Raw genomic sequence first — 26966 nt, forward strand, 5'->3', positions numbered from 1 at the left:
AGAGAGACTAAGGGTTGAGCCCACGGGGGCAGGCTGGGGGCAGGCCAGGGGCAGTGGCAGCGCGGCTGCCCAGACTTCCCGGACGCGCCTGGCACCGCAGCCACCAGCCTCCAGGGACGCAGCCGGCCGGCTGGGGACAGCTCCGCCAGCCAGCGCCCCCTCCCGTCGCCACCCCCGCTTCTCTCTGGGCTCTCAACCATGGTGACTGACAGGGACTGTCACACAGCGAGGCACCCACCATCCACGCTTCTCGGCCAAGATTGAGAGGTCCTGCAGGACTCTCTGACCCATGTCCAGCGTGAGTGGGGGGGGTGGCTAACCTGCCTGCCAGAGGGAGGCTGCTGGCTGACCACAGGGGAGGGAAGTCCTGGGTCTGCTCAGCCCTCCCAGACCCCAGAATGTTGCCCACCATAAGCAGTAGGGGTGAGCTTGCTCCCTGCCTCCTGTGCCTTCCAGCTTCCACCCACCCAGCCACACACATCCCACCCAGGCTGGGGACCTAGGAGTGGGTGGGCAGGCCAGAACCCCAAATCCCACCAGGAGCAATGCAGGGTCCCTCACCAAACACCTGGAAGAGACCAATGCAAGTGTTACTTTGTTTATTTTTCTTAGTTGTAGATGAACACAATACCTTTTATTTTATTTATTTTTATGTGGTGCTGAGAATCAAACCTACTGCCTCATACATGCTAAGCAAGTGCTCTACCACTGAGCCCCAGCTCCAGCCCCAGTCGGCAAATGTTACTTTGAAGTGTGGGTGTGCAGTAGCTGGTGAGATGGGCATTGTTAAAAACACGTGGATTAGCAGGGTTGAGGACAAAGAATCTCAAGTTCAAGGCCAGCCTGGGCAAATTAGCAAGATCCTGTCTCAAAATTAAAAAATGACAAGGGCTCGGGGTGTGGCTCAGTGAGTTCAGTTCACGGTATTGCAAATTAAAAAAAAAGAAAAAGGAAACAAAACAGAAACACGTGGATTCAAAGAGAAGCTGATTGCTGTGGCAATTTTCAGAGGAAAGCATCCCCACTTTTTCAGTTTGGATGCTGGAGTTACACATCTGCCCCTCCATACTCCCACCTGTAGGGCCCTCAGCCTCAGCCCTAGTCAGGACGTGGGGGATGGCCATGTCCTTGTCCTGCCCTAACTGGACAGGGAGACCTGGTCTGCCTTCCCTGCCTCCTCACTCCCACCTGGCCTGGCCAACCACCCTGATGGGGCTCTTTCCTCCCCAACTGCCAGCCTCCACTTATGGAGAGGCAGGATCCTCCTTCCAACCTCCCTCTGGAGGGGAAGACAGCAAGGCGACCACCTGCCCTGCTCCCTCATGTATCACCCTGAACTGTGCTTCACAATGAAATTACTCATCCTCGGTCAGTGATAAATGAAATCAGTCTAGAGGCAACCACACGGAGTGGGGGTAGGGGCTCCCCATTCAGGGGCTCCAAACCTGGGTGAGGGAAACCCAGCCAGCTGTCTTTGTGTTAATGCACAGCCTGGCCAGGGCCAAGTCAGTGGACTGTGCATGCCTGGTATGCTCCCAGGGGTAAGGGATTCTGTGTGTGAGCTGGGGCTTGGAGGAAGCCATCTGAGGTAGAGGGTGTGGTGTGGTAGCCAGGGAAGTGGCTAGACAGGCCACAGGGGACAAGGAGTAGAGGGACCAGAAAAATGGGGAAGGGCAGACCCCTGCAGGAGCAGCCCTCTGAGAGCCCAGTCTGGGGCTGTGGGAAGCCTGGAGCCTCTAGACCTTCAGATATCAAGCAGATCTCAGCCCTGCCCTCAGCCCTGCCCACAGCCCAGCCAGAAGGACAGTGCCCTTGGTTGGCTGTTCTCTTCTGGTTTCAGTTAAAGAACCATCAGCCAAGAATGCCTGAGTGCCATCCACTGGGGCTCCTGTCCAGTTAGAGGAAGACAGGATTTCTGTGGGAGTCAGAATACCATGGTTTGGGTGTGTTCTGAAACTCAAGGAACAGGATGCTTTCTGACTGGAGGATCCAGGAAGCTTCCTGGCAGAAATGGCATTCAAAACTGGTATCAAGGATGCACAGGTTTAGAAAGAGGGACCCCAGGGCTACTCTGTGTCTCAGGCCCTGATGAGTGGTCTTCAGTGCCAGGTGCAGCGTGGGGGCTTCCTGTTCTGCCACAGCAGGTGGAAGAAAGGCTATGCCCTAGAGGTAGAAAGTAGCCGGACTTGGCTGCTGCAGGGGCTGCAGCCCCCCAGCCCTTGCCCACAGAGCCCCTTCAATCTCTCCCTGGGCAATGTTCAGGAAGTCCCAGGCCTAACCAAAACACCAAAGCAAAATTGGATTGGTAGGGCTATAGCTCAGTAGCAGAGTGCTTGCCTAGCATGTGTGAGCACTGAGTTTGATCCTTTGCACCACACAAAAATAAACAAATAAAATAAAGGCATTCTATCCATCTGTACTACCAAAAAAAGTGGGTTGGCAGCTGTTGGGGCTGAGGGTGTGTTCAGCAGGTTGCAGAGAGCATGGGGTCAGCCATGTTGTGCAGCCCAGACACTGTGAGAGGGCTAGCTCAGAGATGAGGTGTAGCAGGTATGAGGCCCTGGGTTTGATCCTCAGCACCACATAAAGATAAATAAACAAAATAAACATGGAGGGAGGGAGGGAGGGGAAGAGAGAGATAGAGAACACACTCACAGGTGTGCAAAGAAGCAGAAAACGAAGCCCAGCAGGGGAAGAGGAAACCAGTCAATTGAAGGTGACCCAGAAATGACAGAGATGACCTGGGAGGAGACAAGTACATTGGAACATTCACTACAACTCTGTCCAGATGTTAAGAAAACAGAAAGCAGATGGAATGTGGTAAGACTTTTTGAAGCAATGCTGCCTGAAGGATGGGACTGCCCAGCACGCAGGCCTGCAGGGGCCACCCCACTCCACTATGATACCTGCACCCCACGGACACTCAATAAATACTAATTTTGTCTCCTTTATCCTCATTCCCATTTTACAGACTGAGGTTGGAAGAACTGACAGTCTCTCCAAGGCCACACAGCCAGGAAGTGGTGGGCAAACAGCCCTGGGCGCAATGCCTACCCTCTAGGTTCCACATCCTCACAGAGATGAAGCAGGGCTGCAGCCCAGGAGGCTCCTCGCGGAGCTTGGCAGGCAAGAGGCCGAGGTGAGTGCCAGGTCCCCATTCCTCTCTCACCCTAGCTTTGCCTTAGCCTGGCACTCCCCAGCTTAGCTGGGAGCCTTGCAGGAGGGTGCATGCTTCTGTGACATGTAACCACCTTGTCACCACCTGGGCTGTGGCCTTGGAGTTCAGCCCCCAGCCCACACACCTCAGCTGTACTTGGAGGTGCAGACAAAAAGCCCAGGAGACCAGGCACAAAGCCCACAGAAGACTCCCTGATACCCCACCCAGACCCCAGCCAGCACCATCCCTTTCCTCAGGGTTTCCTCAAGCCCTGGCTGTCCTGCAGGTGATGGAGCTCTGATCTCAGGCACTGTGGCTCCCGGATGGGACTTCCTCTCCTCTCTGGTCAGGGACTAGGCAGTCTGTGGCCCTTGGAGAGCACACTGATAAGGACCCCACCCTCACTGGGCAAGTGCTTTGCTGGTGGGTGAGGTTTGGCTTCACTTACAGAGAGGATCTGAGGCTCAGAGCACAGCACTGCAGCTCCCATGCCTGTTGCAGCCTCCTGCTCCAGGGGTCACACTCCCAGAGGGGCTGGGTGGGGTAGTGCTGAGCCCCACCAGGAGTCTCCAAGAGAAGCAGCAGCTCAGGGCCAGCAGAGGAGGCAGGGGACCTCCGCCAGCTCCCACCAGGTCCTGGCAGCATGAGCGATGGCGGTCTGAGCGATAAGAAACTAATAATTCATGTTTCCATCTCCCGAAGCCGGCGCCAAGGGAAGGCTGAGCCGCAGCCACCCCCACACTGGAGCAGCCGCAACCCTTTATTGCACAAATTATTAACGACCAGAGAATGAATGGCTGTAATCAGATCAGGGCTGCCAGCACTTTTTGTTTCATTTATTTGTATAAATCCTAAAGTCAGGGTCTGCCCTGGGGCACAGAAAGCCAGCCTCCTGCTGGCCAGGTGCACACCCAAGACAAAGCCAACCCTCCTCATACCCCACCCCTGACTCCAGGGGGTGATGAGGACAGAGGGCTCCAGAGGGCTTGGGTGGGGGCCATGGGTTCATGGTCACCCATGGCAACTCCATTTGGCGGTGGGTCCCTGGGCCAGAGCCAGAGCTCTGCTGTGACTGTTCTGAGCCAGGGGCTCACCCACGGCTGAGGGCTAGGCCTGAGACCAGGCACAAGATCTGCATCCTCAGAACAGATGGTCCAGGCTGACCCTCTCCAAGACTCCTGCCACAGCCGTGGCCCTGCCCTGACGGAGTCCCTCTCTCTCCCTCTTACACCAACCAGTGTGCCTCTCAGGCAGGGCTCTCCTTTGAGGTCCTTTCCCTCTTGGGCCAGGCTGGAGTTGGGGACAAAGACTGTGAGGTTTCCTTACAGCACCTGGGAGTGAGCCTGCCAGCTCCTCTCACGAGCCCACTTTCAATCTCATTGACCTCTCGTTATACTACGACACATAAATTCAAATTTGGAGATCTTATGTTCCATCATAAATTGGGCTGGCAGACTTCCGATCAACAAGATAAAGCTGTCTCCTGTGAGGTGGGTGTTTTATTACTCTCGGCCTCAGTGCTGCAGGTGGGGGCTGGGGTGGGAGTAGGGACTCTGCACTGTTCAGAAGGCTAGATGGTGCCCAGGGCCCTGAGTCCCTCCTGCCATCACAGGCTAGGTTCTAGGGAACTGGGCAGCCCCTGGACCTGGCCTGCAAATGCCCACACACCCCTGGAGTGAGCAGCCATAGATGAGCCCTGTCTGGGTTCCCAAGGCCCTGTGTTGACCGTTCATGCAGACGGGTGAAGTATGGCTGCAGATGTGTGCACCGTTCCTTCCAGGTGGCTGTCATCAGGTCATGAGCCTCTGCATATGGGCTCTGCACAGGGCCTCAACACATCCCCACCTGGGGCCACACCTGGGTCATGGCCATCCAGCAGCAGGGTCCTTGTCCCATGGAACAGCATTCAGGGCTGCCCCACCTTCCCTCACACAGTGCAAGAGATGAGATGGTCCCAGGGGAGCCTGGCTAGTCAGGAATAGGAACTTACACATCCAGAGGGCCTCACAGGACATCCATGCACAAAGCTACCAGTGCACCTCAAAGGATGTCATTGTCAACCTGCCCCCCAAGGACTGGGGCTGGGTGGCAATGGGAGCCCGGAGTCAGACTCGGTCTATACATCAGGAGGCCAGGACAGCGATCTCGTCCACCCAAGCATCCTACCTCCAACACTCCCTGACATGACAAAGACACTAGTGTTGATGAAGGGGCTGCTGGCCCTCCAGGTGGGGCCTCACATGTCCATGCCCTCTTCTTTTTTTAATATTTATTTTTCAGTTTTCGGTGGACACAACATCTTTATTTTATTTTTATGTGGCGCTGAGGATCAAACCCAGCGCCCCGTGCATGCCAGGCAAGTGCGTTACCGCTTGAACCATATCCCCAGCCCCCATGCCCTCTTCTTGATGCAGCTGGTTCAGAGGTGTGACCTACTGAGCACAGGGTGACAGTATTATAGCATGAAGAAACACTGAAGGGAGAGCCCCAGACAACTGGGCAGCCTTGAGCTGTGTGAGGGAGCATGCTCCACGTCAGGCACTCTGCATTGAACACCCACTCGTTGTCCCTGGGTTACACACCTGTGTGTGCACCACTGCTCCCTGTCACTCACCTGAGTTTATGCTGCTATTCTGTGTTCTGTTCCTGAACATTTACCACTGTTTCACCCCAAATGCCGTGTGCATGCTGACACAGGCCACAACGGGGCAAGGACATGAGACATTGGGGGGCATCTGGTACACCGGCCTGCCCCTGGGCTGCCATCAGTGTCAGGCTCTCATCAGGTGGCCATTAGCTTTTTCTTGTATCCTTCTACCCAGGAGAAGGCCAATGCTGTTACCAGGCAACTCTGACTAGTTTTCTCTATTTTGAGCTTTCATATTTGCTTCTCCTAGGCCTGAATCCTGCCCTGTGGGGCCCCGGACAGCAAAAGTTCCCCATGAACCCTCGCTGGTGTACAGAGAAGGCACTTCACAGGAGAAACATGGATAAGCATCAGGAGATCTCAGGCAGCCAGCACTTGGGATGCAGGATCTCAGACCCCTCTATGGTGTGACCACTGCCTGTTCCTGGCTGTGTCCGTGGGCACTCTGCCTCAACCTTGTATCAGTGGCAGGGTCCTCAGAACAGCACCACACCCCATTTATGGACCCTTAGATCTAACCTTACCTTCCAGCTTGGGCAGTGCTTGCTGAAGACCAAAGATGTCTACCCATGCTGCTTCAGCAGAAGACTTTCAGGTATCTCTCTCTGATGAAGAGGGTACCTGTGGCAGTACCCTCTTTTTTCAGTAATGAGGATTGAACCCAGAGGTACTTTACCAATGAGCTACATCCCCAACACTTTTAATTTTTTTTTATTTAGAGAGAGGGTCTTGTAAGTTGCTTACATTGCCAGCTATGTTGCTAAGGCTGGCCTGGAACTTGTGATCCTCCTGCCTCAGCCTCCCAGATCTGTAGTCCAACTCTTAATAAGTTTCTGGGGACAGAAAGGTATGTAGATATTCCAGGGCAGGTGGTAGCAGAGCGGAGCAGTCAGGCAATGGTGCTGCCCAGGGACAGGGTAGCCATGTCAAGTTAGGAATGGCTCAGAGAGCCCAGAGCCCAGCCTGGTCTGCACCAGATCAGGGTATAAGCTGGATCCACACCCATGGCCACAATGGGATGCCCCATGGACAGTCCTTAAGACACTGGTACCTGCCATGTGCCAGGGTGTGTCAGGAAAGCCACTACCCCAGCACTGAGAATCCACCCTGCAGCCTGAACAGCTGAGGGGGCTCTCAGGTGAGTCAGAGCAGCAGCTGACCACCTGACCCCTTCTAGCCCTTTCCTTTTCCCTCCAGCACCATCTGTGATGATTCAACACATCCCACCCAAGGTTTTCTTTGTAAAGGAACTGCCCAGATGTCCTCTTGTTTCCACTTGGCAATCTGGCAGAGACCCCACCTGAACCCACTCCCCTCTGCACTTTTGACCTCTGCCCCAAAGCTCTGCAGACAGCATAGCCTAGTGCCTCTATCAGGACGTCCTGGTGGGCTCTGGCCCAAGGGCTCACAGGGCCTGTGAATTGTACACAGAGTGAACTCTACCCAGCAATGCTGGGCTGGACCAATGAAGGCCCAGATTCCCAGAGTAAGGAACATGGGTCCCTGAGGCCTTCACACAGTATTTGTGCTGAGTGTCAGCTAAAGTGAATGGCAGGAGGACAGGGCAGGCACACATAAGCACACGATCACCCCTCACGCAGCACTGACACACATAAGCACATGGGGCCCCTCACTCCATCCCTGCTGACACACCCTTGGGACGTGGAGTGGGTGAGACTGCACGTAAGGCCTGTGTGCTACGTAGCTCTGGTGGCCCTGAGGGTGCACAACATTTCTACAATAATTTGAGCCATGAAGGAGACCTTACTATGACTTTTGTGCATCTTGTAGGCAGACTGAGTGCTGGACATTTACGAGCTTCTAAATGCATACCCTGGTGGAGCCTTGGGAGGCAGGGACGGGGTCCAGAGTATCTCCCTGTCATTCTGTCTTGTTTCTTCACTCATGCTGGGGCACGCACTGGGAAAAGGAAACTGAAACTGAAGGCTACCAGCCACTGGTGAGGGCTGTGGGAGGCACCGCCCTCTGACGTGTGTAGCTTAGACTCATAAATGGACTGTGGAGCAGCTAGAGGGGAGAGGAAGCCAACTCCTGAGCACTTGAGGTGGACCAAGCACTGGAGACCAGGGCCATGGTGAGGCAGATGGCACAGTGGGGCAGCTGGGCTACTCCAGCCCACTTTCCTCCCTGCCCTTGCTGGGGTCTCCCAGCAGCAGATCACCCACTGCCAAGCCCTGAGCTTGGCCGGGTTCCCAAGTGTGAGGAGAGGGGATGGGCCCACAGGGGGACACGGAGGGTGGTGGGAGGAACGTGGAGGCTGTGGGAGACTGGCCTTCCTGTGCCGAGTGGGTGGAGGAGGCAGCCAGCAGAGAACAGCACCCAGGACCTGTGGCCAGTGTGGGAGCCCAACCTCGGTGATGCCCCCAGGGCTGGAACCTGGAGGTGAAGATGCTGGGGGGCGAAGAGCACCATGTGTCCCTGAGTGACTCCACAATGCTGTTGGAACTGAAGCAGCAGATTTTCCAGAAGACTGGAGTGCCTGCCTTCCAGCAGCACCTGGCCCTGCCCAGTGGCCCAGTGCTGCAGGACAGGGTCCCTCTCATCAGCCAGGGCTTGGCCTCTGGCAGCACAGTCCTGCTGATGGTGCAGAACTGTGACAGCCCCCTGAGCATCCTGGTGAGGATCGACAAGGGCCGCATCAGACCTTACAGCATCAGGCTGACGCAGAAGGTGGCGGAGCTCAAGTGGCAGGTGGGCCAGCAGGAGCACATCCAGGAAGATCTGTTCTGGCTGAGCTTCGAGGGTGGGGGCATCCTGACCCCCAGGCCAGGTTCCTTTCTCCGATCTCTTGATCTCTTAGGGGAGGCTTCTGGACTGCCGAGGATGCTCTCTGCTGTGTACTCCATTTCTGTACCCACCCCCCAGCTTTCCCACATTCCTCTGCAGATGGGAGGTAGCTTCTCCCTGTCCCTGCTTCCCTCTTCTAGACTCCAGGTTCTCAGCCTACCCCTTGGCCACACCTAGTGCCCTCAAGGCTCCTCCCCCAGGAAGGTCCAGGCTGGAGGCTGCTGGCACTGGAGACTGCCTGCCACAGGCAAGATGCCTGTGTGGCTGGGGGAGGGGCTGCCTCCTTCCCACCCGGGTGCTGGTGCTGCTGGTGCACCTGAGTGGGTCTGTCTTGTCTTTGGCTTCCCTGGGTTTCTGGGGCAGTTCTGGGATGGGTGGGGAATGCCCTGGATTCTGTGGGGTGATCTACCTTACACAGGCAAGGGAGGGCAGGATGGAAACAGCTCTTGGCTTTTTCCAGACCCACCCCATTCCCCTAATCCCCACCCAGAGAAGAGCCCCCCTTCCGCCCCCCCCCCCACTGGAAGTGGAAAAGTCTGCTTTGAAGCCAGCCTCCCTCCCTCTCCTGGGCTGCCCCCATGGGTGCTAGAGGGAGTCCGTTCTGTTGGGGCCTGCCTGCACCTTCACAGCACCCCTGTGGGTGGGAAACTTCGCAGGGGGCTGCATTCAAGGTTAGAGGCCACCTACTCGGGACACCCACACAGGTCAGAGGCCAACTTCCCAGCCCCAGAGGCTGAGGTGGAGAGACTGGAGGTCAAAATGGGGCTGTTCCCACACTGAAGGTTGCTCCTGCCAGCTCCCTGCCTCTCCCCACCTGGCTGTTCTGCTCCTCTCAGAAGGGCTGATCCCCCAAACCTAGATGATCAAAGCCTAACCCATGGCGACAGGGGGTGGGGGGCAGCTTCCACTGTCTCCACTGTGGGACCCAGGCCAGCTGCTCACATCAGAGCTGGGGGGGCTGGATGGGGTGGGAGCTGCCCTCCTGCCTCTGTCAGCTCTTCCCTGTGGGGCTCCCCAGCTCTGAGGCCTTGCTGCAGTCACTATGGTAGCCTTGTCTAGCAGACTTGATCCTCCCAGGGAGAGTTCCCTCTGGGAAGAGGCCTCTGCCCCCTGAATGTTCTGCTGCTGGGCCGCAGGCTGGGGAAGGTCTCCTTGAAGCCTCCAGTAGAGAGGGACCCTCCCCAGTGAAGGGCCCCCTCCCTCCAGCTCAGATCCTGAGAACTTCCTGTGAGGAAGGCCCCCTGCAGGGGCTGCTAACAGCTGGACTGGGAAAGGGGGATGGCCTCTCCCAGGCTTCCCTGCACACACACCCCACTCCATGGAGTGGAAGCGTGGGAGAGGGAGCAGAGCTGCTCACCAGCAGGCTGGTTCCAGCTGTGCTGGTGCGTGCCTGGGGCCAAGCTGTGTGCAGTCGTTCTGTACTTTCTACTGGCCTGGTTGGCAGTGGTGGTTCCTGATGCTCTGTCACAGTGGAGAGAAGTGGAACCCATCTCCAGAGGCCCAGGGTCGGACTCCCTCCCAGATCTGCACCTGAGAAGCTAGTGTCCCTGGGCTCAGCCTGGGAGGAGAACGCTCAAGTCTTGGCAGTGGGCGCCCTCTGCCTGGGTCTGAGAGGCCTCTGTCTTCATGCACATGTATCACCTCTGCTCGCTGCTTATGGTCCAGTCTGTCCCTTTGCCCTGTCCAGCTGGGCCTTGTGCCTGCCAGGAGCCCAGCACCTTTACCTGGGGGCTCTGCCTGTGGGAGTAGCTGAGGTGGTGAGATGCAGGACATGCTTGGTGGGGCTGCAGTGAGGACAGTCCCTCAGGGCCTGCCTGACCCTGAGGCTGATGCAGACACTTCCCCTCCCGAAACAGCCAGACAGGGTGCAGGGCAGTCAGGCCTGAGGTTGGCCTGAACCCTCCCTACCCTTCCCTTGGCCACACACGCTGGGCCCTTGGAGAAGCAGCCTGGCCTGTGGGGCATCGTGCTCACAGGTGTGAGGTCCCAGTGCAATCTGGGGAGAGTGAGCACTGATACTCAGGGAAGCAGCGAACAGCAACTGCACCCTGCGCCTTGGATGAGGGTGGGAGAAAGGTGCCATCAGCATGGGGAGGAAGAGGACAGAAAGCCAGCCATGCTTCCAGGACCCCCTGGCTGGGAGAACAAGCCGATCCTCCTCCTTTTCACCTGACTGACCTCCTCTGCTGATCCTGCACTCCTTCATGAGGAAGCTCCTCCCTGACAGCCTGCACCAAAGCTCTCCCCTCTAGGGTCTGCCTCTGCCCTCTCCTTCCTGCACCTTTGGTCCTTTGTACCTCTCCCTTCCCTGTACATCCCAGTGCCCAGCTGGCCAGCACCTCCAGGAAGCTCCCTAAAACTCAGCCCTTGGCCATGGAGTGGTACCAGCCCTATTATGCCCACCTCCCCTGTGTCTGGTGCCTCTTGCCCAGCTCAGGACAGCTGGACTCTCAGAGGCATTGACCCACATCTGGGTTCCACCTATCTCCACACAGTCTCTTTCCTCCTGAAGATGGACAGGGCCTGGCTGAGTTGGGTTTGGAGCTGCCTGGGAGAGGAAGGGCATATTGTATAGTCCTTGCTCACCTGGCACCCCCTGGTTGTTGTGGCAGAGGCCCAGGGTCGGACTCCCTCCCAAATCTTCCCTGAGAAGCTGTCAGCCAGTGCCTGTTGCCCCTCCCACTGTCTCCGTTCCCCAGGCTTCACCACACTGGCCTCCTGCTCTCCTGCAGCTTCTTGAGCTAGTTCCCATCCTGGGCCTTGGCAGTTGCCTCTGTCTGGGGCTCTTCCTCTGAATCTGTGGAAAAGCCCTCTTTCTGTCCCTGGGCTGTGTGCAGATGTCACCCCAGAGGCCACACTACTGTCTGGGCTGTTAGAAACTGCTACAACATAGCCTCCCTGAGGCTGTGCCTGGGACACTGAGCCCTGCCAGGGTTGCAGACTGGCTGGTTAGGGCTCCTTTGTGATAGGGTGGGGCCAGCTGAGAAGTAAAGGGTGGGGTCAAGAACTGCAGGCTTCTGGAGTGTCGCTATTCTGTGTGCTAGCCCTCTGTGCCTCTGTCCCTTAATTTTCACTTACTCACCACCCTGAATAGCAGGTTGTTCAGGGTGGTGAGTACCTGTTTGGGAACAGGTAAAGAATTACTTGGAAGTTCCCAGCCAGATCTTAAGTGTGTACACAGGCTGTATGGGGCGGGTGTTAGTGTGTGCAGGCAGATGGGGGCGTGTGACCCCAATGCTGCAGACTTGGAGGGTGGGAGTTCCTGCACACCCCAGAGGAATGCTAGTGTGTGGGATTGCTGTTGCTGTGGGGGACTGTTTCCTGGCTCAGTATCCTGTTCATTCCCAGGGCATGGGCCTGTGTGGGCTGCTCCAGGCTGAATGATTTTGTCTGAAGATCCCAAAATAGCTTTAGTAGCCTGAGCTCCCCTCCCCCTCAGGCCTGAAGCCTCAATGGCTCTTTGTCTCTCAAGACATCCTGCCCCTGCTGGGGGAGAAGACACTGACTGGGGCTTAGTGGGGCTGGGCTGCCAACCTTGTTCCTTTTCCTATTGGCTGATACCAAAGGACCCTAAGCCCCATTCCCAGTGTTGGCTTGGGCCATCTCGGGCTCCCATGTGAGCATCCAGGCCAGCCTGTTGGCACTCCTGCAGGATCAGATCCCAGGGTCTCTGGGGGAGCCAGACTTTTCCAGGGGCTCTCACTACCACTCAGACACCCCTGCCCTCAGCCCCTCTACCCTATTCCTAGCTTCTTCCTGCAGAGCATACCTAGAATGTTCTTAGTGTTTCCTGAGGCTTGGCCTCTGGCACTTTCTGGGAGGCCCTCTGCCACCCAGCAATGAGAGGCAAATGGGAAAGCCCGCATGAGCCACTCTGGGTGCCCCACACCAAGTCTTCCATCGGCTTTTTGGCTCTAGGAGTCAGACCCTGCCCTGGGCAGGAAGTTGCCAGCACCGCCTGGACACTTTTTAGTGTGTCATGGACAGTGTGAGGGGTCCAGAAGTGTTTGGGGCAGGAGCTCCCCAGAGCAGAAGTGAAGGTGGCCAGGGACCGGGACTTCTTGCAAAGTTTCATTAGAACAATGGGTTTCAGGGCCACAAGAGATGGGAAGGTCCCTAACACAGGTGATGGGCAGGGGTGACTCCCAAGTGGGTTGTGGCAGTGGAAGGAGTAGGAGCAGAGGGACAGGGTGGAGTGCGAGTGCCAGGAGGCAGTCGGCAGGTTGGGGGCTCCAGCAGGCTACCTGTGGGATGGAGGCCATGTGGGGGTGGGGCCATTTCTGGGCCTGGGAAGGACTCATTCAAGGACTGGGCAGAAAAAGCCCCACAGACAGACCAGGGACTACGGGGAGGTGGGTGTGATCAGTGCTTTTTTCCCCAAGGTGGACTGACATGAGCTCAAGTAACCACAAGGTGGCACTGGTAACTGTGGCAGCAGAAGTTTGGCTGGAAGGGAGACCTTCTGAGGGCATATAGAGCTGACAGCAGAGCATGTGGGTACCCCTGGGTGGTGCTATGGGGAGTGAGCACCAGGTTCTGGCAGGGTGCACAACCTGGCCTAGAGGAGGAGAACCCTAGTGCTGAAAGGACATGGCACTGGTGGAAGCTTGTGGGGTGGGGTGTGAGCAGGACCAGTGAAGGGTCGGGGCATGGGTGCTCAGAGATCTGTCCAGGGTAGTGAAGGTGTTAGCCAGGGAGGTGGTCACCTTGGCCTCAGGAGGACAGAGGTGGCTAGTCAGGATGGCGTGGGGATCCAGGCTATGGGACCTCTCCAACCCATGGTGCCCCCAAGTTTGGAGGGAGCAGAAGGCGGGGCCTGTGTGTAGATGCCCTACTATGGATCAGGGATTCCAGACTGGCTGCCTTCCTCTCCGGTTCGGAGTTCCAAGGGAGGCCGCTGGGGGGCGCTCTAGGCCAGGGCAGCCGCTGTTGCTGGAGGCGGGCGAGCGCCTCCGCTGTCGGCTCTTTATTCTTTCCGATGCTGTTGCTCCTCCCGCTGCTGCCATCGCGCTCCCGCCTCTGCCAGTCGCGAGCAGCAGGCCCCACGCCCGCGGTCCCGCCAGCCTCTGTCTCTCCGGCTCTGGCTCCAGCTCCCCGGCTGGCGGGCGGAAGGGTTGCGGCGGCAGGGGTGGCCCTGGCCTTCTTCCATCCTCCTTCGCCTGCTTCGGAGCCTGCATTTGGGATTTCTGCTCCTGGATTATTCTGCGCACATCCTGTTATGAGCCTGGAGGGCCGGGGAGGGCCGGGCGTGCCCCAGGCGGTGAATGGGGTGAACTTTGAGAGAGCAGGAGCTGTCCACTGCCCCAGGGGTCCTAGAATGGGGGCAGTAGCCCCGAAGAGGCCTAAGGGCGCTCCGTGAGGTCCCCCACTCCCCAAGAGAGAGGCCAAGCCCCAGGCCATGCCTCCGCTGCCGCTGGAGCCACCCTCCCCCGCCCCCCCCGCGCCCCCCCCCCCCCCCGCAGCAGCCTGGCGCCTCGCTGGTGGTGCAGTACTTCATGATCCCCTGCAACGTCTGTCTGATCCTGCTGGCCACCTCTACGCTGGGCTTCGTGGTGCTGCTCTTCCTCAACAACTGTACGTGGCGGCTGGGCGGGTCCAAGTGGCCCAGCTTGTGCTGGCCAAGTCCTGCTTCCCTGCTGGCAAGGGTACAGGGCAGGCAGGGTCACAGCCAGGCCAAGGGCCACAACTAGCTTGAATGGGCCACACATTCTTCTGGGGATGGAATGGATTGCTCTGGACCCCTTGAGACCTGTCCTTGGGCTCCTGGCCAGCTGACCCCCATCTTGATGGGGCAGAAACAACTTCCTGTGGGAGTAAGAAAGGGGCAGTTGCACTAGGAATGGGGGGGTTGGACTTATTTGGTACATCAGGTGACTTTACTGGGGACCCATTGGCAGGTGATGGGTGTAAAGCCCTGACCATGCATACAGCTAGAAGGGCAGCGGAAAGTAAGGTCCCCTGCCCTCTTCTCCAGAGTCTGAGCCAGGCTATGGGGGAAGGGCAGAGTGGGAGTGGTGGTCTCTGGAAGGCCTTGCTCAGAGGGCCCTAACTTGGAGATTTGTTTTATTCCAGACAAACCTGGGACCCACTTCACACCAGCACCTCCCATGCCTCCTGACGGTGAGTGGGCAGCCTGGGTGGAAGGCAGAGCTTGGGGTAGCAAGTGGGCAGGGAACTCCTAGGGTGGGTTCATTCTAGGGTGTGTATTCCAGGGGTGCCAGGTGTCTGGAGATGGGAGGCTGGGCAAGGCAGCCTGGGTTCCTCCTGGGGCATCCACTGAGTGTAAGCCGGGGGTCTCAGCTCCTGGCAGTGCTCAGGCAGGACTCTGGTTTCCCTGGGCCTCAAGATTGGGAGGAACCATAAGAAGTGAGATGCTGGCAGGTGGTGTGGGCAGGGTGGGGGTGGGCAGTGGAGTGGGCTGGTTGTGGGGGGATTCCTCTCCTTTGTCCTTCCTTCTCCATTTTCAGGAAGGGCTGGGCCAGGCAGGGGTTGAGAAAGTCAGAAGTGCAGAGGGGAAACTGGGCTGGGGGGTGGGGAAGAAAATGGAGGGTAATGGGAGTGATCCGCCGTGTTCGGGGGGGGGGTTGTGACAAGTTGTTTCCCAACTGTCACTTGAGATATTTGCTCAGTTGAGAGCATGCAGGCAGCGTGGCACCACAAGTGCAAAGGTCCTGAGGTTGCAACTCGTCTCCTCAGACGTCCGCTGGGTGTTGGATGGTGGCACCTTCTTTTTGCAGGAATCATCCGAGTCTCTTTCCCTGGCATCCAGTCCTGCCCGGCGACGGAGAGCCAATGACCCCCTGACCTCCAGCCCTGGGCGGAGCTCCCGGAGGACCGATGCGCTGACCTCTAGCCCTGGCCGGGACCTTCCTCCCTTTGAGGATGAGTCTGAGGGGCTGCTGGGCACCGAGGGGCCCATGGAGGAAGAGGAGGATGGGGAGGAGCTTATTGGAGACGGCATGGAGAGGTACCTTCGTTGCGGGCTCTGGGCTTGGTGGCAGGGAGCCCGTTTGTCCTGGTGACCTCACTGAGGGTGCTGGAAAGTTCTGGGTCGGGTGCCTTCTCGCCTTTCAGAACAGCTGGGTCCAGGGTCTGGGGGTGGGGGACAAGTTCATGAGTCACAGTGCCCCTCCCAGACAGGGTCTGGCTGAGTTTGCTCAGGGCCTTGCTAAATGGCTGAGGCTGGCCTCCAACTTGCGATCCTCCTGCCTCAGCCTCCCGAGCCGCTGGGGTGACAGGCATACGGTTTTCCGACCTGGAGGTGGCGGGCTGGGGTTCCTGAGCCTCCTGGGGGCAGCTCCAGGCTTTGGGTGCGGTTTGGGGTCCTTGGGTGGACACTGACTGGTTCCATTTGGGAGCTCTCTCAGGGATTACCGGGCCATCCCAGAGCTGGACGCCTATGAGACCGAGGGACTGGCCCTGGATGACGAGGACGTGGAGGAGCTGACCGCCAGCCAGAGGGAGGCCGCTGAGCGGGTCATGCGGCAGCGAGACCGGGAGGCCGGCCGGGGCCTGGGGCACATGCGCAGGGGGCTGCTGTACGGTAGGTCGGGTTGTGCACTGTGAGAGGGGCGGGGCAGGGCCACCACGCAGGGGAGTGGCCTCATACACAGTTGTCCCCGGCCTTGGCAGACAGCGACGAGGAGGACGATGAGCGCCCTGCACGCAAGAGGCGCCAGGTGGAGCGCGCCACCGAGGAGGGCGAGGAGGATGAGGAGATGATCGAGAGCATCGAGAATCTGGAGGATCTCAAGGGCCACTCGGTGCGTGAGTGGGTGAGCATGGCCGGGCCACGGCTGGAGATCTACCACCGCTTCAAGAACTTCCTCCGCACGCACGTGGACGGCCACGGGCACAACGTGTTCAAGGAGTGCATCAGCGACATGTGCAAAGGTACTGGGGCAGATCGGCTACAGATCTGGGGTTTTCTTTTGGGTGCCAGGGATTGAACCCAGGGTCCCTCCAGCCCTGAGCCCCCGTCCCCAGACCTTTTTATATTTTATCGAGAGACAGGGTCTCACTGAACTGCTTGGGGTCTTAAGTGGCTGAGGCTGGCCTCCACTTTGCGATCCTCCTGCCTCAGCCTCCCGAGCTACTAGTTTCCTTTCCAGCCTTGGTCCCTGTGGGTCTCGCCCCTCTGGGGAGCTGGGAATGGGGTAGGTGTCACTTATCCAGGTCCCACAGCCACCTCCGCGGGGGGGGGCCTTCCTGGGCTGTGAGCCGAGCGTCCCCCTTGTCACCTGCAGAGAACAAGGAGAGCCTGGTGGTCAACTACGAGGACCTGGCGGCCCGCGAGCACGTCCTGGCCTACTTCCTGCCTGAGGCACCCGCCGAGTTGCTGCAGATCTTCGACGAGGCGGCCCTGGAGGTGGTGCTAGCCATGTACCCCAAGTACGACCGCATCGCCAGCCACATCCACGTCCGCATTTCCCACCTGCCCCTGGTGGAGGAGCTGTGCTCCCTGAGGTGACTTTGGGAGGGGACCCTGGGGTCCAAGGCGGTGTCATGACCGCAGGGCGTTCAGGTGGGGTGGCGTGCCAGGTACCCCACGACTCTGGCCTCCCCATCCTGGCCTCCGACGCGCCTCGGCCTCCCCTCCCAGCCTCCAATGCACCTCAGCCTCCCCTCCTGGCCTCTGATGCGCCTCGGCCTCCCCTGCAGGCAGCTGCACCTAAACCAGCTCATCCGCACCAGCGGCGTGGTGACCAGCTGCACGGGCGTCCTGCCCCAGCTGAGCATGGTCAAGTACAATTGCAACAAGTGCAGCTTCGTCCTGGGTCCCTTCTGCCAGTCCCAGAACCAGGAGGTGAAGCCGGACTCCTGTCCCGAGTGCCAGTCCGCCGGGCCCTTCGAGGTCAACATGGAACAGGTGAGAGGCCCCGGGCCTGTTGTGGGCTGTGGGCAGGGTGCAGCCTCAGGGTGACCACACCGTGTTTATTTTATTTAGAGACAGCGTCTCACTAAGTTGCTTAGGGCCTTGCTAAGTGGCTGAGGCTGGCCTCCACCTTGCGATCCTCCTGCCTCAGCCTCCGAGCTGCTAGGATTTCTGTTTCTTATGGAGGGTGCCCGGCTCCCCTTCCCTGCCTGTCCACTGTCGGGCTTGGCTATTCCTTTCTCGCGGTTCTGCAGTTCCAATAAGTTGTCCAAACTGGACTCACCTGGCCAGGAAGTGCCTGGAAGGTTCTAGAACTTCTGCCTGTGACCACCCACAGCCAAAGACCTGCTGTGGGAAGGCCCAAGCCGGTCTTGCCCAGGGACCTCCCCAGGTCCGCCAGCCTTCCCTGGGGTCCTTACGGGTCCCGCCCTTCCCCTGAAGTGTCTTGCTCATGGGCAGGTTCAGACCCCGCTTCCTGGGAACCCAGAATGTACGTCTTCTGGAAGCCCCGTGAAGCAGGTGGCACCACTTTCCTGAGGGAGAAATGGGTGTTCAGAGAAGTGACTGGCTGAGGGGACCACCCAGCCAAGTGGCCTGGAGGATCCAAGCTCAAGCAAATATGCTGATCCAAGTTTTACGCTTTCAACTATCTTAATTCGTTACCAGCTGTTACTGTAACAAAACACTAGAGATAACTGGGTTATAATGCAGAAAGGTTAATTTTGGCTGAAAGTCGAGAACTTTCTGTGCACAGCTGGCTGGTCCTGTCACTTTGGGGCTTTATTGACACTTGCTATCCTGGCATGGCTCCAGGGGCTCCGTATCCATTCCTTGATTTGATCCCTGTCTTGAGTTTTTGGTTTCAATATGATCATCTCTATTCTGTGAAGGCACAGAGAGAGGGATTCACTTGCCTAAGATCACACAGCTTAGGTCCCAGCACCAGAACGTGAACCCAAGTAGCCAATAGAGGGTGTTCTCGGGGGACGGTGGCCCTGCAGGTCCATGCTGCAGCCTACTGGGCCCCAGTGGGACGCTTTAGGGACAGGAATGTCTTGTCTGTGGGGAGAATGAGCCCCAGGACTTCCTCTGTGTCCCTCGCAGACCATCTATCAGAACTACCAGCGCATCCGCATCCAGGAGAGTCCGGGCAAAGTGGCCGCGGGCCGGCTGCCCCGCTCCAAGGACGCCATCCTCCTCGCCGATCTGGTGGACAGCTGCAAGGCAGGGGACGAGATTGTAAGTGGCCAGGCATGCTCTGGGGAAGGGGCCGAGGTCCAGAGGGAACTGGTGTGAGCCACCACGCCTGTTGGGGGGCGGTCAGCAGTCATTGGTAGGAGGGACACTTGGCCTGAGATGAGGTCCTAAGTCCTTGGGGCAAAGAGCTTTTCCTGTTTGCGATGGATTGTGTATCTGTCAGCTTTCGTTGCTGTGACAAAACAACCGAGATAATCAACGTATAAGGAAAAAAAAAGGTTCACGTTGGTTTCTGAGGTTTCAGCCTCGGGGTTGCTTGGCCCTGTCCCCCCTGACCACTTGGCCTCTGGCTGTCCCCAGGAGCTGACCAGCATCTACCACAACAACTACGACGGGTCCCTCAACACCGCCCACGGCTTCCCCGTCTTTGCCACTGTCATCCTGGCCAACCACGTGGCCAAGAAGGACAACAAGGTGGCCATCGGGGAGCTGACGGACGAGGACGTGAAGATGATCACCAGCCTCTCCAAGGACCAGCAGATCGGGGAGAAGGCAGGTGGCAGCGGGGACCCCGGGCTTCTTGGGCACCCCTCAGGCTCAGTGGCCAAACTGGAGCAACTTTGATATTGAGTACTGGCAGTGGGATCAGCAGTAGGACTTCCCTGTGCCCTGGGTCAGGGTTCCTGGGGTCAGAGGTCAGGGTCACCTTCTGTGACACCCGGGTCAGTAGGCATCTCTGGTCACACTCCTTCCTGTCCCCCCTGTGGCTCCGGGTTCTCAGCCTCACTTCTCGTTCGGCCTCTTGAATTCTGTGTGTGTGTGGCAGGATGTGGGGGGTGGGGGTCCCAGAGATGGACCCCAGAGGCCCTCAACCCCTGAGCCCTGTCCCCAGCCCTTTTCATATCTTAGAGACAGGGTCTCGCAGAGTTGCTCAGCGCTGGGTTGAGGCTGGCCTCCCAACTTGTGGTCCTCCTGCTTCGGCCTCCCAGGTCACTGGGGTCTCAGGAGTGCCCGGCAGTGTCCCTCCTTTGTAGACCAGAAGGAAACCAGGGTCTTGTTAGGATTAAATGATCCCCGGGAAATGCAGGCCCCAGATGGGACTGGGCCCCAGGACCTGTTACCTCTAGGAGGACCTTGGTCAGCGGCGTAGGGCAAACGTCCGGCTGCACTGGTCACTTGGTTGAAGAGAAGCTGAGCCTGGGGCGTCCGTCCTGCATGGGAAGCCAAGAGCTGGCCGGTGACTCTGTCCTGCAGAGACATTACCTCATCCCGGGAGGCCAGAGGGGCTGGGCGGGACGGTGTCGGGGACCGGCCATCTCTGCGGCCCAGTGACACCCGGGCAGTCCCCAGGCAGAGGAAGGATGGAAGGAGAATCGCCGGCTGCCCACGGGCCTCATTTCCCCCAAAAACAGCCCCCAGACTCCCGGGCTGCGGGTCTCCTCTGTGCCCATGAACAAGCTGAGACACAGGAGTGGAATATGTCACTCTTGGTGACAGTGTGAAGGAGACGGCAGTGTCCCCAGGTGCTGCTAAGCAGAGCCTGGCAGGCCAAGGGGCTGTGGAGGTTGAGAACATGATCCATGTACATATAGCTGGGCACGGCGGCCCACGCCTGTCACCCCAGGGGCTCGGGAGGCCGAGGCAGGAGGATCGCAAGGTGGAGGCCAGCCTCAGCCACTGAGCGAGACCTTGAGCGACTCAGCGAGACCCTGTCTCTAAATAAAATAGAAAAAGGGGCTGGGGACGGGGCTCAGGGGTTAAGCACCCCTGGGTCCAACCTCTGGTTACCCCCACCCCCCAAAAAGGGGTAGTGACTCTTTTCCTTCTGAGGGGTCAGTGTTGGGCTCCTGTTCACCTGCGTGTCCCCTGCTCTCCTCAGATCTTTGCCAGTATCGCCCCCTCCATCTACGGGCACGAGGATATCAAGAGAGGCCTGGCCCTGGCGCTGTTTGGTGGGGAGCCCAAGAACCCAGGTGAGCACCCCGGGGGTCCCACGTGCCTCTCCTGGTGGCTCTCTCTAGTGGCTTGTTTTAATTCTTTTTTTTTCCCATAAAAGAACTAAAATCAGCCAGGTGCAGTGTGATCCCAGGGGCTGGGGAGGCTGAGGCAGGAGGATCGCAAGGTGGAGGCCAGCCTCAGCCACTGAGCGAGGCCCTGACCCTGTCTCTCAATAAAATGCAAAATAGGGCTGGGGACGGGGCTCAGGGGTGGAGCACTTGCCTGGCTCAGGGTTCAGTCCCCAGGCCACCCAAAGAATGTATCAGGAAAGATCTAATGCATAGGTTTGGGGAGGGTTGGGGGACGATGCAGCCGCATCCTGGGGTCCTTACCCACCTGTCCACCCCCGTCTCTGTCTCTAGGCGGGAAACACAAAGTGCGGGGTGACATCAACGTGCTCCTGTGTGGGGACCCCGGGACGGCCAAGTCTCAGTTCCTCAAATACATCGAGAAGGTGTCGAGCCACACCATCTTCACCACGGGGCAGGGGGCCTCGGCTGTGGGCCTCACGGCCTACGTCCAGCGGCATCCGGTCAGCAGAGTGGACCCTAGAGGCTGGGGCCCTGGTTCTGGCAGATCGAGGAGTGTGTCTCATCGATGAGTTTGACAAGGTGGGTTCCAGGACACGGGGACGGCAGGATCCAGGAATTGGAATTTTTTATTTCATTTATTTATTAATTTCTTTCCTGGTACCAGGGATTGAACCCAGGGTCCCTCGACCCCTGAGCCCCGTCCCCAGCCCTTTTTCTATTTTATTTAGAGACAGGGTCTCCGCTGAGTTGCTCAGGGCCTCCTTCAGTGGCTGAGGCTGGCCTCCAACTCGCGATCCTCCTGCCTCAGCCTCCCCGGCCTCTGTGTCTCTCACAGATGAATGACCAGGACAGGACCAGCATCCACGAGGCTATGGAGCAGCAGAGCATCTCCATCTCCAAGGCCGGGATTGTCACCTCCCTGCAGGCCCGCTGTACCGTCATCGCCGCCGCCAACCCCATTGGTAGGCTCAGAGACACGGTTTCGCTGAGTGGCTGAGGCTGGCCTCCAACTTGAGATCCTCCTGCCTCAGCCTCCAAGCCTCTTTGGTGATGATGGGCATGTGCCACCGCACCCGGCCCTTCCTGGGGAACAGCTTTCTGCCACACCGTGGGCTCTTTGGGACTCTGCTCCAGGAATCCCTTTACTGTCTCCTGGTCCAGAGCAGATGGCAGGCACCAGGCAGCCATTCTGGGACTGGGAGCAGCTTCTCCAGGTGGGGAGCGGGGTGGGGTCCTGCATGCCAACCGGGGCTCCTCGGGGTTTCCGGTGGCCGCTACAACCCTTCGCTGACCTTCTCGGAGAACGTGGACCTCACAGAGTCCATCATTTCCCGCTTCGACGTCCTGTGTGTGGTGAGGGACACCATGGACCCTGTGCAGGTACGGCCTCGCCTGCCCAGGGTCAGGACCACCGCACCACACGGGCACGGCCTGAGGCCCAGCCTTGTCCCCTTGTCCCCAAGTTGTCCTAAAGTCTCCTTCCTTCGCATCTGCTCCCCCCTCCCCAGTGCCCTTCACGGTCCTCTGCCTGTTCCTGTGTCCCCTGCTCCTCTCTGCTCCTGTCCCCCTCGACCAGGGGCTGCTGTCCCTGGGGTTGGTCATCTGGCTTTCCACCCTGGTCCCTCCCTGACCATCTGCCTCCCTAGCCACCTCAATACCAGGGGCCCTTGACCATGGAGCCTTGTCCCCAGCCCTTTTTCTATTTTATTGAGAGACAGGGTCTCGCTGAGTTGCTCAGGGCCTCGCTAAGTGGCTGAGGCTGGCCTCCACCTTGTGATCCTCCTGCCTCAGCCTCCCAAATTGCTAGATGACAGGCTGGTGCCGTGTCGTCTTTTGTTCTGAAACGGGGACTTGCTGTGCTGGCCAGGATGACCCCACACTCCTGGGCCATAGCACTTTTGTGCAGCTGGCCCTATAGGGGTGTGGCACTGTGTCCCACTTGGAGTGTGTTGATAGCTTCTCTCTCACCAGGCAGGGAGCTCTGGGAAGACTTTGTCAGGTTTAGCATCGTGTTCTGGGCTCTGAAAACGGCCTGGAGACAATATAAGAGCAGATGGCCCACGCCGTCACATCCCAGTGGCTCAGGAGGCTGAGGCAGGAGGATCGCAAAGTGGAGGCCAGCGTCAGCCACTGAGCAAAACCCTGAGCAACTTGGCGAGACCCTGTCTCTAAATAAAATACAGAAGGAGCTGGGGACGGGACTCGGGGTAGGCGCCCCTGGGTTCCATCCCTGGGACCAATAAATTAAACACGGTGGGCAGGATGTGTGTGACCCACCAGGCTCAGGGCCTGTCCCCGCTGCCGTAGGACGAGATGCTGGCCCGCTTCGTGGTGGGCAGCCACGTGCGTCATCACCCCAGCAACAAGGAGTACGGGGGCCTGGTCAATGGCAGCGCTCCGGAGCCCGCCATGCCCAACACGTACGGCGTGGAGCCGCTGCCCCAAGAAGTACTCAAGAAATACATCATCTACGCCAAGGAGAAGGTGCACCCCAAGCTCAACCAGATGGACCAGGACAAGGTGGCCAAGATATACAGCAACCTGAGGAAGGAGTCCATGGTGAGCACTTGGGCCGCCGCTGTGTGCACGCCGGCTCCGGAGGCTGAGGCAGGAGGATCGCAAGGTGGAGGCCGGCCTCAGTCCCTCAGCAAGAGCCTGACTCTAAATAAAAAAATAAAAGGGGCTGGGGATGGGGCTCAGGGGTGGCAGCATCCTGGGGTCCGTCCCCTCGGGTGCCCAACGTTAGCACCAAGCGGGAGGCACAGCGGCCCCTGGAGTGGACCGGTTTGCGGTTGGAAGAGGCCCTGAGCTCACTGGGCAGCTCCTTCCGCCCTCGCTGAGCCTGCCCTGTCCTCCCCCCCCTGCAGGCCACGGGCAGCATCCCCATCACCGTGCGGCACATTGAGTCCATGATCTGCATGGCCGAGGCCCACGCGCGCATCCACCTGCGGAACTACGTGATCGAGGACGACGTCAACATGGCCATCCGCGTGATGCTGGAGAGCTTCATCGACACGCAGAAGTTCAGCGTGATGTGCAGCATGAGGAAGGTGGGCGCCGTCCCACCCGGGGGACCCCCGTGCAGCGTGGCCGGGAGGGCCAGCTCTGGGAAGCAGGCCTTGGGGCTCTGGTCTGCCTCCCACATGCTTAGGAGGCTGAGGCAGGAGGATCCCAAGGTGGAGGCCAGCCTCTAAAATTTAGCGAGACCCTAAGAAACTGAGCAAGACTGTCTCAAAAGAGCAGAGCCGGGGACTGGCGGGGGTGGGTGTCCCACCTGGGTGTGGCCCTGCCCCTCACCTGGCTGTTGGGAGCCGAGGTGGGGGGAACCCAAAATGGTCACCGCTGGGTGGTGTCTGACCTGTCCTTCCTCCTGCAGACCTTTGCCCACTATCTTTCCTTCCGGCGCGAAAACAACGAGCTGCTGCTCTTCATATTGAAGCAGTTGGTGGCCGAGCAGGTGACCTATCAGCGTAACCGCTTTGGAGCCCAGCAGGACACCATCGAAGTGCCCGAGAAGGACTTGGTGGACAAGGTACGGGCTCCCGTGGGAGGTCGGGGCCGGGGCTTGGCTCCCTGGGGAGCCGTCCGTCATCCTCAGGGGCTTGGCGGATGGGCCTCGAGCAACAGCCGGAAGTTGGTTGAGGCTGGCCTCCAACTCACAATCCTCCTGCCTCAGCCTCCCGGGCTGCGAGGATTCTGGACATCGCCTCCTCCGGGGCCCGTTAAGTCCACTGACTCGCACACTTGTCCTTTGTCCCCCCTGTTAGGCTCGGCAGATCAACATCCACAACCTCTCTGCCTTCTACGACAGTGACCTTTTCAGGATGAACAAGTTCAGCCTCGACGTGAAGCGGAAATTGATCTTGCAGCAGTTCTGAGGCCCACCCCCTGGGGCCCACCCGGAGAGGGACTCCCTGATGACACACCGTATTCAGGGGAAATCAGACCAAGCGCTCAGTCACTTTGTGCACATGAAACCCAAACTCCTGGGAGACTCAGGGGGTTAGGGTTGGGGTTGGCGGCGGGATGTCTAGCGTCCCCGGTGGTATTTATTTTTCTGGCCTCGCTTTTTTGCTTCAGGAACACATTTTAGGGGGTGGGGGGTACCAGGGATGGGACTCGGGGAGCCCTCGACCACTCAGTGGCATCCCCAGCCCGATTGGGTATTTTATTTAGAGGTGGTCACAGTCGCTTAGTGCCTTTTGCTGAGGATGGCCTCCACCTTGAGATCCTCCTGCCTCAGCCTCCCGAGTCGCTGAGATACTGGGCATGCGCCACAGTGCCCGTTAGACTTTTTAAGTGGGCGCCTTTGACTGCTTAGGTTTCTACCCGTGGTACCTCCTGTCTGCAGATTTTTTCCTGGAATTCTGTCCTGTTGTAGAAGGACTCACGGCTCCTACTTGAGTGCTTATGATTCCTGTGATAGTGTGGCTTCTGTCCCCAAGCGGGACATGAGGAATCTGCCACAGGGCACATGGATTGTTCACCACTTTTACTCCTATATTAATTAATAGGATTCTTGTCCTGGGTTATGTTCCCGCAATGCTTTGAACATAATTTTTTCTTTCTGTAGTTCAGATTTTTAATAAAGTTGAATAAAATCGAAATCTTGGTATCTATTGGCCTCTGTTCTTTTATTTTTTCCTACTTTTTTTGTTCCCAGGGATGGAACTCGGGAAGCTTCATCCCTGAGCCCTGTCCCTAGCCCTTTTTATATTTTATTTAGAGACAGGGTCTCTCTGCTGAGTTGCTGAGTCTGTCCTCTACCTTGCGATCCTCCTGTCTCAGCCTCCCAAGCCACTGGGATGACAGGGCACGCGCCTGGCCGTATTTCATGGTTCCTTGTGAGCAATGTTCTTTTCATGAATTTCTCAACACAACTGAATTTAAATTATGATGTGCTCTTTAACCCTGGAGTCGTTTAGAAACATGCATTTCGGATCATGATTTCCTCTTCCATCAATTCAATCTCTTTTGCTTTTTATTTTTCAAGCAATCACCATTTCAGATCCACAGGCTAATCTGGCTATACAGTTTTTTTTGTTTTGTTTTGTTTTGTTTGGGGGGGGGGTGTTCCTGTCATTCCCAGGAACTGGACAGCAGGGTAGAGATTCCTCAGAAAACTGGGAATGGGACCCAGCCTCCCCACTCCTCAGTTTATACCCAAAGGACTTGAAATCCGCACACGACAGGGACACAGCCACATCAGTGTTTATAGCAGCTCAGTTCACAATAGTCAAGCTGTGGAGCCAACCTAGGTGCCCTTCAACAGGTGGATGGGTAAAGAAACTGGGGTCCATATACACAGTGGAATATTACTCAGCCATCAAAAAGAATGAAATGACGGCATTTGCCGGTCAATGGATGGAGCTGGGGATGATCACGCTGAGTGAAATAAGCCAGTCCCCAAAAAACAAAGGCTGAGTGTCCCCTCTGATATGGGGACACTGACAATAGGGGGGCAGAGAATAGCAATTCACTGGATGAGACACATGGGAGGGGAGGGGACTGGGAGAGACAGGGGAATGAATGGACGTCCCTTTCCCATGTTCACATAGGAACCCACGACCAGGGACACCCCACAGCAGGTCCAGCCATAGGAGTGGAAGATGACCCTTTTTTTTTCTTTTTTTTTGGTACCAGGGATTGAACCCAGGGGTGCTTAACCACCGAGCCCCGTCCCCAGCCCTTCTCCTTTTGTATTTTGAGACAGGGTCTTTCGAAGTTTTTTAGGGCTCTGCTAAGTTGCTGAGGCTGGTCTCCACCTTGTGATCCTCCTGCCTCAGTCTCCTGAGCCACTGGGATGACAGGCGTGCACCATCATGCCCCAGTGGAAACATGAATTGCTTCTGGGTCCCGTCCAAACTTGTCATGCTGACATTGGAGATCCTGTACTATCTGATCTTCGCCTACATGCCTAGGATCCACCAAATCATCTGGGCCACGGAGTTTGAAGTCGACCCCAGGGTAAAAGAAGCCATAGAGTTCTATGAATTAAATTATAAGAATGTCTTTTTTACTGCGTAAATTCTCATTTTACGGTCTCTGTTTTCATCTTGCCATCCATTGCCACTTTTTCCTACCTAAACTGTGGAACCAACCTAGATGCCCTTCAATAGGTGGATGGATAAAGAAAATGTGGTCCATATACACAGTGGAATATTACTCAGCCATCAAGAAGAATGAAACAATGGCATTTGATGATAAATGGATGAAACTGGAGAAGGGTCTACTTACTTGGTCCAGAATAAC

The 26966-nt window shown here is 57.7% G+C and overlaps 1 pseudogene; it reads left to right on the plus strand.

Annotated features, from left to right (window-relative positions):
- The first annotated feature begins 8213 nt into the window (after positions 1-8213).
- LOC143641185 (DNA replication licensing factor MCM2-like) lies at positions 8214-24592 on the plus strand (annotated as a pseudogene).
- Positions 24593-26966: the final 2374 nt, after the last annotated feature.

The sequence above is a fragment of the Callospermophilus lateralis genome, unplaced genomic scaffold (assembly GCF_048772815.1).
Source record: "Callospermophilus lateralis isolate mCalLat2 unplaced genomic scaffold, mCalLat2.hap1 Scaffold_8836, whole genome shotgun sequence".
In the NCBI taxonomy this organism is placed as follows: domain Eukaryota; kingdom Metazoa; phylum Chordata; class Mammalia; order Rodentia; family Sciuridae; genus Callospermophilus; species Callospermophilus lateralis.